The 13,821-nt window shown below is 40.0% G+C and overlaps 1 pseudogene; it reads right to left on the bottom strand.

The window, feature by feature from the left end:
- Positions 1–221: 221 nt before the first annotated feature.
- On the bottom strand, positions 222–13,573 carry LOC137887518 (calretinin-like; annotated as a pseudogene).
- Positions 13,574–13,821: the final 248 nt, after the last annotated feature.

A 13,821-nucleotide genomic window follows, 5' to 3' on the forward strand; every position in this document is an offset into this window, starting at 1 on the left:
GGAGCACTCTGGAGAAAACACTTGCTCTACTGGAGCTGTAATCTTCACCAGAACCACATAACTCTCCAAGTGGGGGAAAATTATTTTCTTTTACATGGCACCGTGGGAAAAGACTGAACTGGCCGTGGCACAGTTGAAGTGATCCTCCTGATAGCTGAGGTGTAACTGCACATTAGATGAAGATATGGTTATTTAATGCAAGAAAATAACTTGGACAAGAGTTGTTATATTATATTTATTCATTCTCTCAATATCATTTTTGATAGAACAGTACAAGCCTCATCAAATTAGATTATATTATAGAAACAGAAATAAATAAACAGATGCTACAGGACAAAAGTATTCATTTTAAATTCATTGGGAGAGGAACATATAGACATGAGATGAACGTAAAAAATGCATAATAAAAACGGGAAGTAAAATAAATAAAGACACAGTATATTCCTGTAGTCATTGCTATGGCTATGTCACTGTGGAACTGCATTTTAAGATCCAAAAATAGAAATACAACTCAGAGGGGTACAAAGCTAAAATAGCAGGGCCAGCAGTACACCGTGTGCTCTCAGGAGCACTTTTGTTTTCACTCTAAGTGGTGAAGCGAGGTTAAGGGTCACACATGCACCAGGTTACATCAGGAATCAGGAGGTAGGAAGGAGGAGGCAGTGGGGGAGGATTGCAGGGTCCCAGGCAAGGAGCTCACAGCGTGGAGTCCCGGCAGAGGACGATTTCCAGCTCAGTGCGGTACATTTTCCCTCCATCAGACAGAGCCATGATGCTCTTCTTGTACCCCAGCAGTCCTTTTGTGTCCACGGGGTCCACGTCCTGCCACAAAGGACAAGGGCACAGAAAATCAGCAGGCACAAAGTCATCTATGGACGGTACGAACATGCAGTACAGTGCACGGCATCTCAGGCAGCTGTTCCATCTCTGCTCTATATTTGGAGAGTAGAAAAGTAACCTGAACTGATCAATCAATGGGCTAACTATTCATTACCATTTTGTTCTTGTCACAGAGGTCCTTCAGCAAAGCATCCAGCTCCTGCTCATCAATATACCCATTACCATCCTGGTGAGAGAGACAAAACAAGAGGTCTGAATTGTACAGAAGAAATAACAGTACTTTTAAAAAGACGACTCAGAGTCTACAGTCGTACTAGCAGCTCTTTGAGTCTGTACTGAGCCACAGTGGCACTTTGAGCTAAATGCTATAATGCTTACCATTTACCATCATAGTTTAGCATGTTAGCATGATGATATTTGCTGATTAGCACAAAATGAATGGCATTAGTTTTGCAGGATAAAGTACTGGATATATTACAATTTTGACCTGATAATGATGCTAGATAAAAAGTAAGGGGATCACCCAAGTTATTTCAATTAATCCTGTGGGTTTAAGTGAGTTTGTGCACCAAATGCCATGGCAATCAATCCATTAGTTGTTGACAAATTAAGAAAAAAACGTCATTAGGATTCATCCATTGGGCACCATAAATGTCTGAAGAAAATGTCATCAAAATAGTTGTTGTACTAAAGTAGCTATCAAGGCTGATAACTGAACATTTTTCCAGCACTTGTTATGAGAAGTGGTATGGTGTGGAAATATAACTCAAAGTGCATAATTAATTGGCAATGTGTCATCACTCAAATACAGCTTCATCAATAATATGGAACTGTTACTTTGTTTAACATTGGGCCGTCCAGCAACAAACACACACAAAATGCATATAAAAAAAAAACACAGATATAGTATATAAGACAACAAACACACAAACAAACATGTTCTGTTCACCTTATCATAGAGGGTGAAGAGGGAGTCAAATTCTTTAACAGTGAGATTGATCCCCTTTGTAAAAGAAACAGAAAGGAAGCAGTGAAAATTGTTAGAAACTGCAGGGTATTACAGACCAGATCCAGAACTGATAATAATCCATGCAGATTATGATAACTGGGACTAGAGTTGAGTTAATCCTGATCAGACTAATCTGCTGTCAGAAAGGAATTGTTGATCTGCTCTAGCAAGCTAGCATGTGCATTTTGCAACATACATGATACATATAAAATACATATTTAAGATGTTCATGTATGTAGATTGATATTGTTTTTATGCTACAAATGTTGATCTATGAATAGTTTGCACATGCATTCCCTCAAATATGTCTTCCAACTAAAAATATACATGAAACTAGTTTTATTTTTAGATGCAAATTAAAGTTATTTTTTAAACAGATTAAATTGAAGATAAAAGATGTTCCCAGACACATAAGAGGAGCCTATCATGTTATAAAATATATGTTATGCTGTAATCTCATTCCTGAAGGATTTAAGTAAGTAAATAGGCATTTGTGTCAATGCCCCATATGTCCATCGAGTATTTGATGACAAATAATCCTCTAGTAGTGAATCCAATAATGTTGTTTTGTTCTGAATCTCCAGTGTTGTCTAACTTTTTGACATCAGAGGGACAGCTGCTGAGTAGTTGTGACTATATGCCTAAAATCAATTTGAGAGTAATGTTACCTCAAACTTCAGCAGGAAATTTTCCTGGACTGGCAAGAGCCTGCAGTTAAACAAGAAGGAAGGTTTCATCTTGATGGCATCCTTTAAAAACATACACACAGAACAAATAAAAGTGGAGACACACTCACCTCGCCATCTCAGAGAGGCCCAGTTTACCATCGCCATTCAGATCAAACATCCTCAGCTGCACAGAGAGAAGAGGACTTATCAGAGAAAGCAAACAGGAGGTCTTAAAACATGAGCGGTCGTACATGTTTAAATGGCAAAAAGGGAAAGTGGAAAGTGATGTATCAGCTCTTCAGTTGAGCTTGAGGATGAACCCAGGCATTCATGTTGTTCAGTATATTAAAATGAAAGCCTTTAGGGTTGTTATTTCAGTTACATTATGTAGAAATGTAGCAGCCAGGTGCTATATTTTAAACATATGGGCGTAGATGTAATGTACTCCTGTATATATAAAGCAGATATTGAAAGAATGTTTTAGTTTGCAGAAGTAGATAAAACATATTCGGTGCCTAATAATACTCACAATTGTCTGTGTGTACTCATTGAGCTTCTTGTCATCGTAGTTTCTGTTAGCCTTCTTCAGCAGGTCTGACAGGAAACCCTGAAGAGAGAAAAAAAAATAGCCGTCAGTGATTAGATGATATGATGCATTTATGATTGGCAGTGAGCAGTTATGGTGACTATGACTGGTGTTGATGTCTACGGAGCTCCAAATGTGAAAGCAAGCAAAGTGTTTATTTTTAAATGTTCTACGTGGTTTTGTTTTTCACAGTGAGAGTTTTCAATGCAGAGTACAACATACATGTGCAGGTTCAGAGTAGCTCCATCAGCAGAGACATTAGCACCAATTATAGCACTGACATGACACTGAAGCTAATCATCATCTAAAATAAGGTCTGGTCTGTTTACAGTAATTACAAAAGAGAAATATGCACATACAACTATTTATTTGATGTTCTCTCTTTTGTTTTGATATTATAAACCCACAACTCTCAAACTCAGTGAGAGCGCTGACAGACCAGCTGTGCAGCCGATTTAGCATGCGCTTGAAATTATTCTACATTAATGTTCTTTCTTGCAAAGTTTGGCATATTGCGTTTTACCTTCAGCTCATTCGACTCAATGTATCCACTTCGGTCAGTGTCGTACCTCCGCCAGGCCTGCAGCAGAAGAGTGATGTTGTTACAGTAGCTGTCAGAAAACATGCGTGCTACTTTAACCACAATGACCAGTAAGAAAAACACACACACGCTTTCTCTATATGTTATCTGATTTACAGAAAGAAAGACTTTAAAGAGAAATGACAGAGTTACAAGGGTGTCATCTGACATTGTGTAAATATAGAATTTGTCAAAGCCCTTATTAAAGATAGATACCTAAACCCCTCCAGCACTCACTGCCTTTCCCCTGCAGAAAGCTGTGCTCCATTCATAATGTATTGCTGTCTGAGAATAGCTTTAACACACAGAGCAGCCTGAACATCACACCACTGAAAACCCCCCTCAGCCCAACCCAAGAGGACACCAATCGTGTGTACGGTTATTTTCAATCGCAGTGGAGCAAATGTTCGATGCCTGACCATTTCTTTTTAATTATTTCAACATATGCAACCGAAGAAGAAGTGTGGGTCAAATATACAACTGTTTACTTGCTGGCAAGGTGTTACATTTTGGCTGTTTAAAGGTCCTACTATCTTTGATTTAGAGTGAACAGAGAACTATTTAAGTCAAGAGATCATGTTTGATTAGATAATAACTGTTACACTGACAATGCTCATTTTTTAAGGACGGTGAATTCAGTTAATTTATGTCAAACAAGTCAATTTAAGTCAGCTTTATGCTGTCAGGACCAACATATACAATGCAGCACAGTCTCCAGTACAACTTCTAACATGTTTGTCAGTGTTTTAACTCCAGACGCATCATCAAGGCTGTAAATTAACAATTTACACCCTTACTGGACTGTTTTCACAAGAAACAGGCGTCCTAACTTGGCAGGGCAGCTGAACATTTCTCCCACAGGATGAGCTGAGATGGCGCTGCTGACTTGAGCCATTCGTGGGTAAATTTAACAGCTCAGTAAAGTTAAGCAGTTAATCTGTGAGCAATGTTTTTCAAGAGAAACCGGAAAAGAAGAAGGCTAATAGTGTCCTTTTGAGCTATCAATTGTAAAATCAATTTTTTTTACCATCATTAAATTGAATCAGTTGTGATGAGTGTGAGAGCTTGAAAGAGCAGATCTAATATTTAGAGTGATAAATAAATAAATTAAAGCATAAATAAGGTAAAAATAGACCACTACGAATGTATACAAACTTACAGCCATAAACTCGGCGCTAGATCCCACAAACTCTCTGAAACAGAGCAGGAAGTTTTCCTCTGTGGGCAGAAGTTGAGCCAACTACAAAGAGACAGAATGGTTATTATTCCAGAGACTTGATTGAAGATTGGCAGTGAAAACACAGAAAAAATATAGGGACAGAGAAAGGGTTATTACGCGCAATAAAAGCTAGAGCAAAACCAGGGATGTTGTGGATATACTTTGTGTCTCAACCACTAAAGGAGGTTTTCAGTTAGTTCTCACCTCTGACATCTCAATTCTCCCATCAGCATTCTTGTCAAAGCTGGCCATGAACTCCTTCATCTTTTCTTTGAACGTAGCATGTGTAGGATCCTGCAACCACATCAAATCACAGATGACATGTATGACACTTATGATAGTGCAGCATTTAATTTGAACATATACTTAAGAGAAAACCTTTTAAAACATGCCCAAGCCCAACCTGTCCCCAAGACATTATGTTTGTAATACGACTCAATTTTGCAAACAGCAACTCGTATGAAATGAAATTCCATCCATTTTCCTATCAAGATAGTGAGGAAACGTTGTTAATTATGACTGATATATCCATATTTTATTTTGTCAAATGATGGATTGATCGCTTTGGGTCAATTTACCTCAGTAAGTATTCATTAATGTGCACGCACTCACCACGCCTGCTCCTCGTCTCGCAGTCTCCAGCTCTTTGAAGAAGTTCTCCAGCTCCTTCCCTTCGATGTAACCATTTCCTGCGGGGCACCAGAGGAACTAAATTAGTTTGGCACAAATTATGTTATGAAGCTTTTAAGTGGCCTGGAGCTTTGTTGACTGTTCAAAAGTTTGATTGAAGACTGTGGATGTGGACTAATGATTAAAGGTCAATAAGGGTCTTTACATTTTGGAACAGTTGCCAAACCTTGAGTGCCGGTCCGATCTCAAGTCAACTCAAAGTGTGATTGGATCCAAGTAAGCAGTTTAAACGAAACGTACATGCTCACAGCTGTACTTAAATCAGTGTGAATATTTGGTTGGTTTAGCCTCATATTCAAGTGGTCAATATGCACCTCATAGTCATGTCTTGAGTGAAGCATGGAGATCTACAACACAGGGAAATATGATTGACACGTGTCATATCGTCTCTGCACACCTAAACACTTTTAATTGAAAACTCACTTTGATGAAAACAAGCTCATGTCTATAGAATATTGACTTTCATGTATCTCATGCCAAATTGGCATTTCTGCATTGTGGAGATTCTGGGATGTACTGCAGCAGGAAAAAAAAACAAGCCACAAGAGACCATTGTAGCTGGAGTGTTTGCAGTATAATGAGTTTTCTTGCCTAAGAGGGTGAAAGTGTGCAGTCAGATTGATGCTTATTGGGGCATTCTGTCCCCAATGCTTTGTACGTCTTATGACAGTCACATGACTGAGGATGATTTTAATACAATAATTTACTCCACTGGTTTCCCTGCAAGTCAGAGGGTAACATGTAGGACATTCAGAGCTCTCTTTTTTTAATCATAAGAATGAGTCCCATCTGTCCAGTCCCAGCAGGACTGGGAGGGGGGGTCGTGCCTTTTATCATACAAAAAACGTTAATGGCATTGTTGCTTCAATTCTGGATAAAACCCAGTTGTATGTACAGAATAAAATGCATAGAGAATTACCCTGCCCCCCTCTTCATCTCTTAATCTCTTATCCTCTCATCTCCTCTCCTTTCTGATCGTTTTCTCCCTCACCTCCCCCCGTCCTCTGGTCTCCCTGCCTTGCAATTCAATCGCACACAGTATTTGATGGGTGCTCCATGTCACCATCTGTGCTGTGGCTGAGCTGCTGTTTTAGATATAAACAAATCACTGCAGGGACGCAAAGCTTTCGGGGTGAAAACAAAGCAGGCCGACGCAACAGAGGTGACATTTATCTTCAGTTCAGTTTCACTTTTTTGTCATTATTCAAACTTAAACTGATTATCTTTTCTTGACATGAATTGGCATTCAGATGAAGTTATGGCTGGAGTGTTGCTTAAAAAGACATTTTGCTGGCTTGAACCCACCAGTTCAACAGTGAGCACGGTACTCCCTCACTTTGTCATTTTCTATAACACAAACACAAAATCTTAGATCAGTTCAGGTTTGACAGAGAGTAAAGTAATAAATATAAACTTTCTGTTTAAGCAATGAAAAATGTAATCTTGATCATTATGCTAACAAAGTGATGTTAAGCAGGGACAATGTTTATCACGGTTAACATTAGCTAATTATCACTTAACACAAAGCTACGTCTGATGGGAATGTCATTGGTTTTGCAGATATTTGGGCATACATTATAATTTTGACCTGATGGTGGCGTTACATAAAAAATCAGAGGATCACCAAAATTATTACAATTCAGCTTGAGAAGGAGATGAATGTCTGTAAAATCAAAGTCCTGGCAATCCATGCGTAGTCGTCAAGATATTTCAGTCAGAACCACAAATGTCAACCTCACGGTGGCACTTGAAGAAACGTCACCAAAGTGAGTAGGATTCATCATCTGGGGATCATGAACAGTTGTTTCAGTCTTGACGAAAACGGCGGAATGACCAATTGACATTCCCATCCAGAGAGCCACTCTGCTCAATAGTTATCTACTATTTATACACTAACTATTAAATAAAATATCACATTACTTCAAAATTGTTTTGACAAATTTGCGCACAAAAGTTTTTCACCTTGTGACTAGTGACTCAGCAGCACAGTGTCACCTAAAGCAGTAATTATTTCACTGAGTGCTTCATCTGTCCAGCTTGACTGGCAGAGCGGGGTTTAGGCAGATTAAGTGAGACAAAATGCATGCAAGGAGGGGAGTATACACAACTTATTGTGCATGAGTAATAGGTAGCATAATAGGCCCAGACCTATATATTAATATGTGTGTGTCTCTGGATGTGTTGTTGTTGTCCTCCAAGGATGTGGAAACAACTAGAAATCTTCCTCTGATTGACCCAAAGTATACTTGAATCTCATTAACCACCTTGTACTGTTAGATCATGATCTTCTAATCTGAATATATTTCACATGACTATTGATTATTGAATACAGTACAGAGCATCTTTGATGAAGTACGAGAGCGGTCAAATCCTGTTACATGTAATCAAGCCTCATAAGTAACGGTGTTCTCAGTTCATTGGGGCTTACTGCCAGAGTTTATTTGCAATACAAAACTCAGCTGCCACATGGAGCGCACCACTGCACACTGCATTCTGAGCAGATGCAGCCCTCTACCTCCCAAAACATTTTGAAACACAGCTCAACTGCTGATTGCTCAATGGCACCTCGAAAACAATCCAGCTAGCTAACTTGTACTGACTGAAAACGACAAAAAGGATCATGCAGAAAATACTCGCTAAATGAAAAGAAAAGTCCACATGAGTTTGAAAACGAATCAGTGCACACCAGTGGTGGGCCGTCAGGGCCAGCTAAGCCTTCTCTGCTGGCCTAAACAGAATCACAAAGTTATTGTCACAACTTCAGCCAGGCTTTAGTTTTTCATTTGTCTGTCTCCTGTTTTGCCACACTAACTCTCATGTAATTTCAGAATCTGCCACTCCCCCCCGCTCTGCACTAATTGCTGATTTCATTTCACCTGGCCTGCCCCACCTCCATACTCACCTGCTCCTCATCAGCAATCAGCCCCTCAGTGTATATGTACCGGCCCATTTCCCTCAGTTCTCTGCCAGATTGTTTAGTGTGTTTCCCTTGCTATCCAGCAACCTGTCATTCCGATTCTGATCCTGATTATTCGTATATTGACCTGCCTTTTTGGACTTTGGACCTTCCCTTTTGCCTGCTCCCACTGGATTTGTTTGCCACGCGGATTACTACCTGGTTTGACATCTGCTGGTTATTAAACCCGGTTTCTACACCTGAACTGTTTTCTGTGTCGTGCTATTGGGTTCTTGTCTGTCGTTTTGTGATACCTGACAGTTATAGATATTTTATAATTTAATCATTTTTCACAAATTACACTACAAGTATTGTAGTGTAATTTTTTTCCCATTATCTTATTTTCTCATTGCACAGCTCCTGTCTTCCTCAGTTGCTCTGCTTCCAGCCTGCAGCGCTGCTTCCAGTGCAGCTTGTTTTAAGTAGAGCTCTTATCCAATCAGATTCAGCCGCTATGTCTCTATGTAAGGAGAGAGGCCTGAGGCCCTCTAGGTAGACCTTGCAGATTAAAGTATATGGGGACGATATTGTTGATTGTCATCGTCTTCAACCAATCAGATCTTTAGTTTGTTGGGCGTATTCTTTGACGTGCCAGAGCTGTCTAGGTAGCCTGCTAAGTACGTCAGCATTAAGGTGCGCCGTGATTGGTCAGTGGGCCAGATTGACTTTTGTCAAACAGAAAGCTATCTAGCAGATCTTAGTGTTTAGTAAGAGTTCAAGTTGAAACATATGTAAGAAGTTATGACATTGACATGACATCTTTAGTGTTTTTAAATGGATTTCTGGAGAAGGACATTTCCAGAAAAGCTGGACATCATATCAAAGGGTCGGTCAAGTCCACAGCTAGCAGCCCAGACCCAGCATGGAAAAGGATTTGTACGAACGGTATTTCTGGCTGACAGCGGGGAAGCATTGGACATTTTATGGCTAAGAATGCGTTTCATTTGAAACTGAGCTCTTGGTGTTTGGAACTGTTTGGAGCTACGCTACGCTAACCAAGGCAGCTACACGACAGACAACGCACAAGCTACTGCTTTTGAAAACTTTTGGAGAGACCTGAGTGGACTTTTTAAGTGAAGAGCAGCTGTGGTAAGTTAACTGATTTTGAGTCTTTACATCTGCAGTAGCGTTTCTACAGTGTTCATTTGTCTATTGTATCGTTTTTATGAATAATATGAATGGCTCGTGCGCAGCCTCAGCTGTTTTTTGTTATTATTCCGGGTTCAGAGGTCACAAAGCCTGTTGTCTGTTACATGAGCGCAGTCCACCGAAAACAATGCAAATGCACTATTTTATAGTATACTATAATTATTCAAACGTATTGTTCGGTTCTTAAGCCTCGTACCGAACGGTTTAATAGGAATATGTGTATTACACCCTAGAAACAAATAACCATAGCTGTGGCATCATAATGAGCTTATTAGGACATGGCTCAAGTCTAGTAGGACAGCACAGAAGGCCCAGGTATAAAATGCACGGTCCGCCACTGGTGCACACGTTCTTCCACTCGCTGAGGTCCTCAGTTGTTTGTTTGTTAGTTGTCCTCCTTTTCCCTGCAGGCAATAGGAGCTACGGTCCAGTCGCTCACTGCTGTGCTGCAGCTGTGGTCAAGAAAACAGCCTGTTGCTGCCATGATGCTATCTTAGCCAACAGCAAGCCATCACCAACACGTCCCCAGAAATAGACGGTCTTTCAGAAAGTGGACTGAAGATTCTGTGTTTAGTTGTGTGTTTACTTTAAGAGAGACTATTCCTGTGATGAGGTAAAAGCCTCTATTCCCCTGGATCAATCATTTTCCATATGACTGGTTTATTTTACCAGAAGAAGGCAAAGCGTTGAAGCATTTTGTCAAACTTAAAAGGGAAGTTTTAGTTTTTCTTTATAGTTGCGGGCCCAAAAAAGCAAACAATTTTCTGTCACTTATGCAATTCACTTAATGAATCTACCTATCAGGGTGGGGACATAATTAGCTATGTTTTCTTCACCTGCATTACAAGGGGTGTGATTCCCTTTAGCAGAAGACTTAACTTCTCCAGTTGGGCTTCTAGTAGACGATCACTTAACAAAAATCACAATAGTTGCCCTGGTCAGAGAAATGGATCGATTAACCATTGATCACTGGCCCTGTTACAAGATCAATGGCTCCTAACTGGTATTTGCATAGTCAATATTTCTTCAAATCCATAATAGGTAATTTGTGATTGTCTCACAAAATTGAGAGTATATTCTGAACTGGTGCCCCTATCAGCCAGACAACATTGTTTATATGTACCTTTCAAAACCTTTACATCTGTCACAAAAAAATCTTCTGATCTATCACCACTATGATCACAGTGCAAAGTTTGTTTTGATTATGGTCAAAACAAACTAAACAGTGACTGTTTTTGTGTGATTTCTGTTGGATACTTCCGTGCTGTCAGGCTAAACTGTTTGATGAAAATAAATTTGTCCGACGAGGTTTAGAAATGGGTCAACAGTAGAGGTCAGAGCTCTTTCTGAATGGCTTCAGAATATAATCCTTCAATTTGCAACATGAAAATCAATAAAGCTGGAGTGGCTTGTAGTAAGACAGAGACAACGATTTTCACCAGTTTGGCTACTTGGAAATTGTCCAACCAATAACATGGCTACCTTCAGACTTCAGACCTGCTGCTTGTGTTGGATGTTATGAAATGTACTTAAAAATGTACAATTGTGAAATAGCTTTTCTTTACTTGAGGATTTCCATTCATTACAGAGAGAGGGTGTTACTATTGGCTGTTCCACAAATGCAGATGCACATTAAGGTCACACATTATTAGATGAACGCTTGATTCAACAGCGGAACATCTTGCAGGAAAAGTTTCTATTCTATCTATGTTGCTATGCTATCATTGCAAACAATTGCCTACACTGCAAAGCAACCCACAAAAGGAAGACGGATCAAAAAAGTGTTTGTTGCAGTTCATAACAAATCCAGTGGTTGGAAATATTGTATTAAGGGTGTATGACCATATAGCGGTTTTCTTTGGCAGGGGAAACACGTTACTGATAAAAGTAATATATTACTGTGTTACTGTGTTAGAGCTGGAAATTAATGACTATAGGCCTACTCGTGGTCTCCTGCAGGTTACTGTACGAGCTTGTTTGGTGGGAGGGGCTTAGTGCAGAGAGGGTAGAGCCAACACCTTTTCATTCCAACTCATCACCGCTGATGCTTGGTGTGCCTTTCTAACGCATTGGTAGGGTGGTGAATTCAACCAACAATACTTGCTTAGGTTTAGGCAACAAACTCACTAATTTAGGTTTAGGAAAACAACATGGTTGGGCTTAAAATAAGAAATAAAAAACATAAATATAAGTACAGTGAACACTTTGGCTCTTGAACATCAATCTCCTGGTTGAAAGTTGGAGCATTTTCTCTGAGCATCGAATAATGACGCAGATGGGTTTACATGAAGTTTGGTGCATCTCATACAGAGTCTAAAGGATGTCTTGTGCATCGGTATCAGTCACAGAGGGTGTGACGAAGCGTATTTGATGCTTTGGGGAATGAGAACGGACAGCAGAGCTGCACGTTGAGGGCTGTATTTTCAAATTCTTATAATATGTTGGAGATTATGGAATGTCTGCCCATTAATGCCAAAAATAACCGAAAATTACTCAAACAATTAATCAATTACAAAATAGTTGATCAACAACTGATTAATAAACTAATTGTTTCGGCGTTAACTGATTTGATGACATCATGACAAATAGTTATATTCAGCTCCATCTGTATATCTAGCCATGTATATAAGCTATAGTATGTTTATAATGTGGTATCACTGGGACACACACACACACACACACACACACACACACACACACACACACACACACACACACACACACTCTGTTTCCATCCCTCCAGTTCATTAGTAAGCTCTCAGATTCAGAGGCTTCATCCTCTCCTCTCTCTCACCTTTTCACCCCCCCACTCTCTCTCTTGTCCTCCCTCATTTGCATCCTCTTATCCCTCTCCCACCTCTCTTTCACTCTCTCATTCTTCTTCTCGTTCAGCTCCCTCCCCCATCTCCCCCTCTTCTTCATCCTCCTCTCTATAACTTAACTCGGACGGAGTCTTATTTAATTTCTCTCATCAGATTGTAAAAACCACCGTCAATGACACATTTACCGAAAATCACCGAAAATGCATTACACTCACAATATAAACGATATTACAGGATGTGATACGTCGTACAGAAGAGCATTGAACACACATTGCTGAGCAGTTTACTGCAGCACACCAAATATATATATTTTTAAATCAAGTCAATTTGAAAATTTAACACCGAAATAAAAAATATTTCTATAGTTAATATTAATTTCCCATGTATTGTCTTACCCTATAGTAGTAATATGCTGCATTATTTTTCATGCTGCTGATTTTTAAACATTCACTGGAAAAGATATTTATTATAAGAATTATTAAACTCTCACTGGAAAAAAATATTTAAAACACAATCAACAAAAAACTGAAATTCTACACACACTTCGCAATTATATATTTAGCTTCTAAAGTATACTAATTGATAACTCAATTGATGCCACAGTCGTCAGACTGATTGACATCTGGGCGCGCTCACCGTCTTCGTCAAAATGTTTCCAGATGTCGATGAACTGCGCCGCGGTGATCTCAGCCAGGTGCAGGTGTGGCGTCTGCTGTGCTTGAGTTGCCATCTTCGCTGTTTCTCCCACCTTGTAGTCGAGTGTAACAGTTCGAGGTAAACTTTTCCCGGCGTGCAGCTCCTCGGTACTGTGGGCAGCTCCTCCTCAGCTGGGGCTTTTAAACTCCCCGCGGCGTCCGAACCTCTCCTGCCCGCCACACGGGGGCGCGTTCATCCTGAACAGAGCCTGCAGGCAGGAGACCAATTACAGGACGTGGAGGAGGAGGAGGAGGAGGAGGAGGAGGAGGAGGAGGAAGGCTCTCCTGGGCTTTACATATGAGTTACCATTAACTGCTGTCCAGGCTGCTGGTTTGATAGCAGGACCATTATACATCATCCAATCCTGCTGCTCCCATGAGGAGAGAATTACATCAAACAATTTATCCTATAGTGAGGCGTCCTGCTGGCTCCAGTGGATCTTGAAGGATTTCATCCCTGTCTCTTCCAATACTATATCTCCCTGCACTGTCATTCATCAAATAGAGCCTGAATAGATTAAATATCCACAACACCTCTGGAGAACAAACAATAAAAAAATATATGTGATGTGCATCTCATGCTCTTGTGAGGGCCACATTTTCTTCT

The sequence above is a fragment of the Cebidichthys violaceus genome, unplaced genomic scaffold (genome assembly GCF_023349555.1).
Source record: "Cebidichthys violaceus isolate CVI_PGR_0920_01 unplaced genomic scaffold, fCebVio1.0.p SCAF_5, whole genome shotgun sequence".
NCBI lineage: Eukaryota > Metazoa > Chordata > Actinopteri > Perciformes > Stichaeidae > Cebidichthys > Cebidichthys violaceus.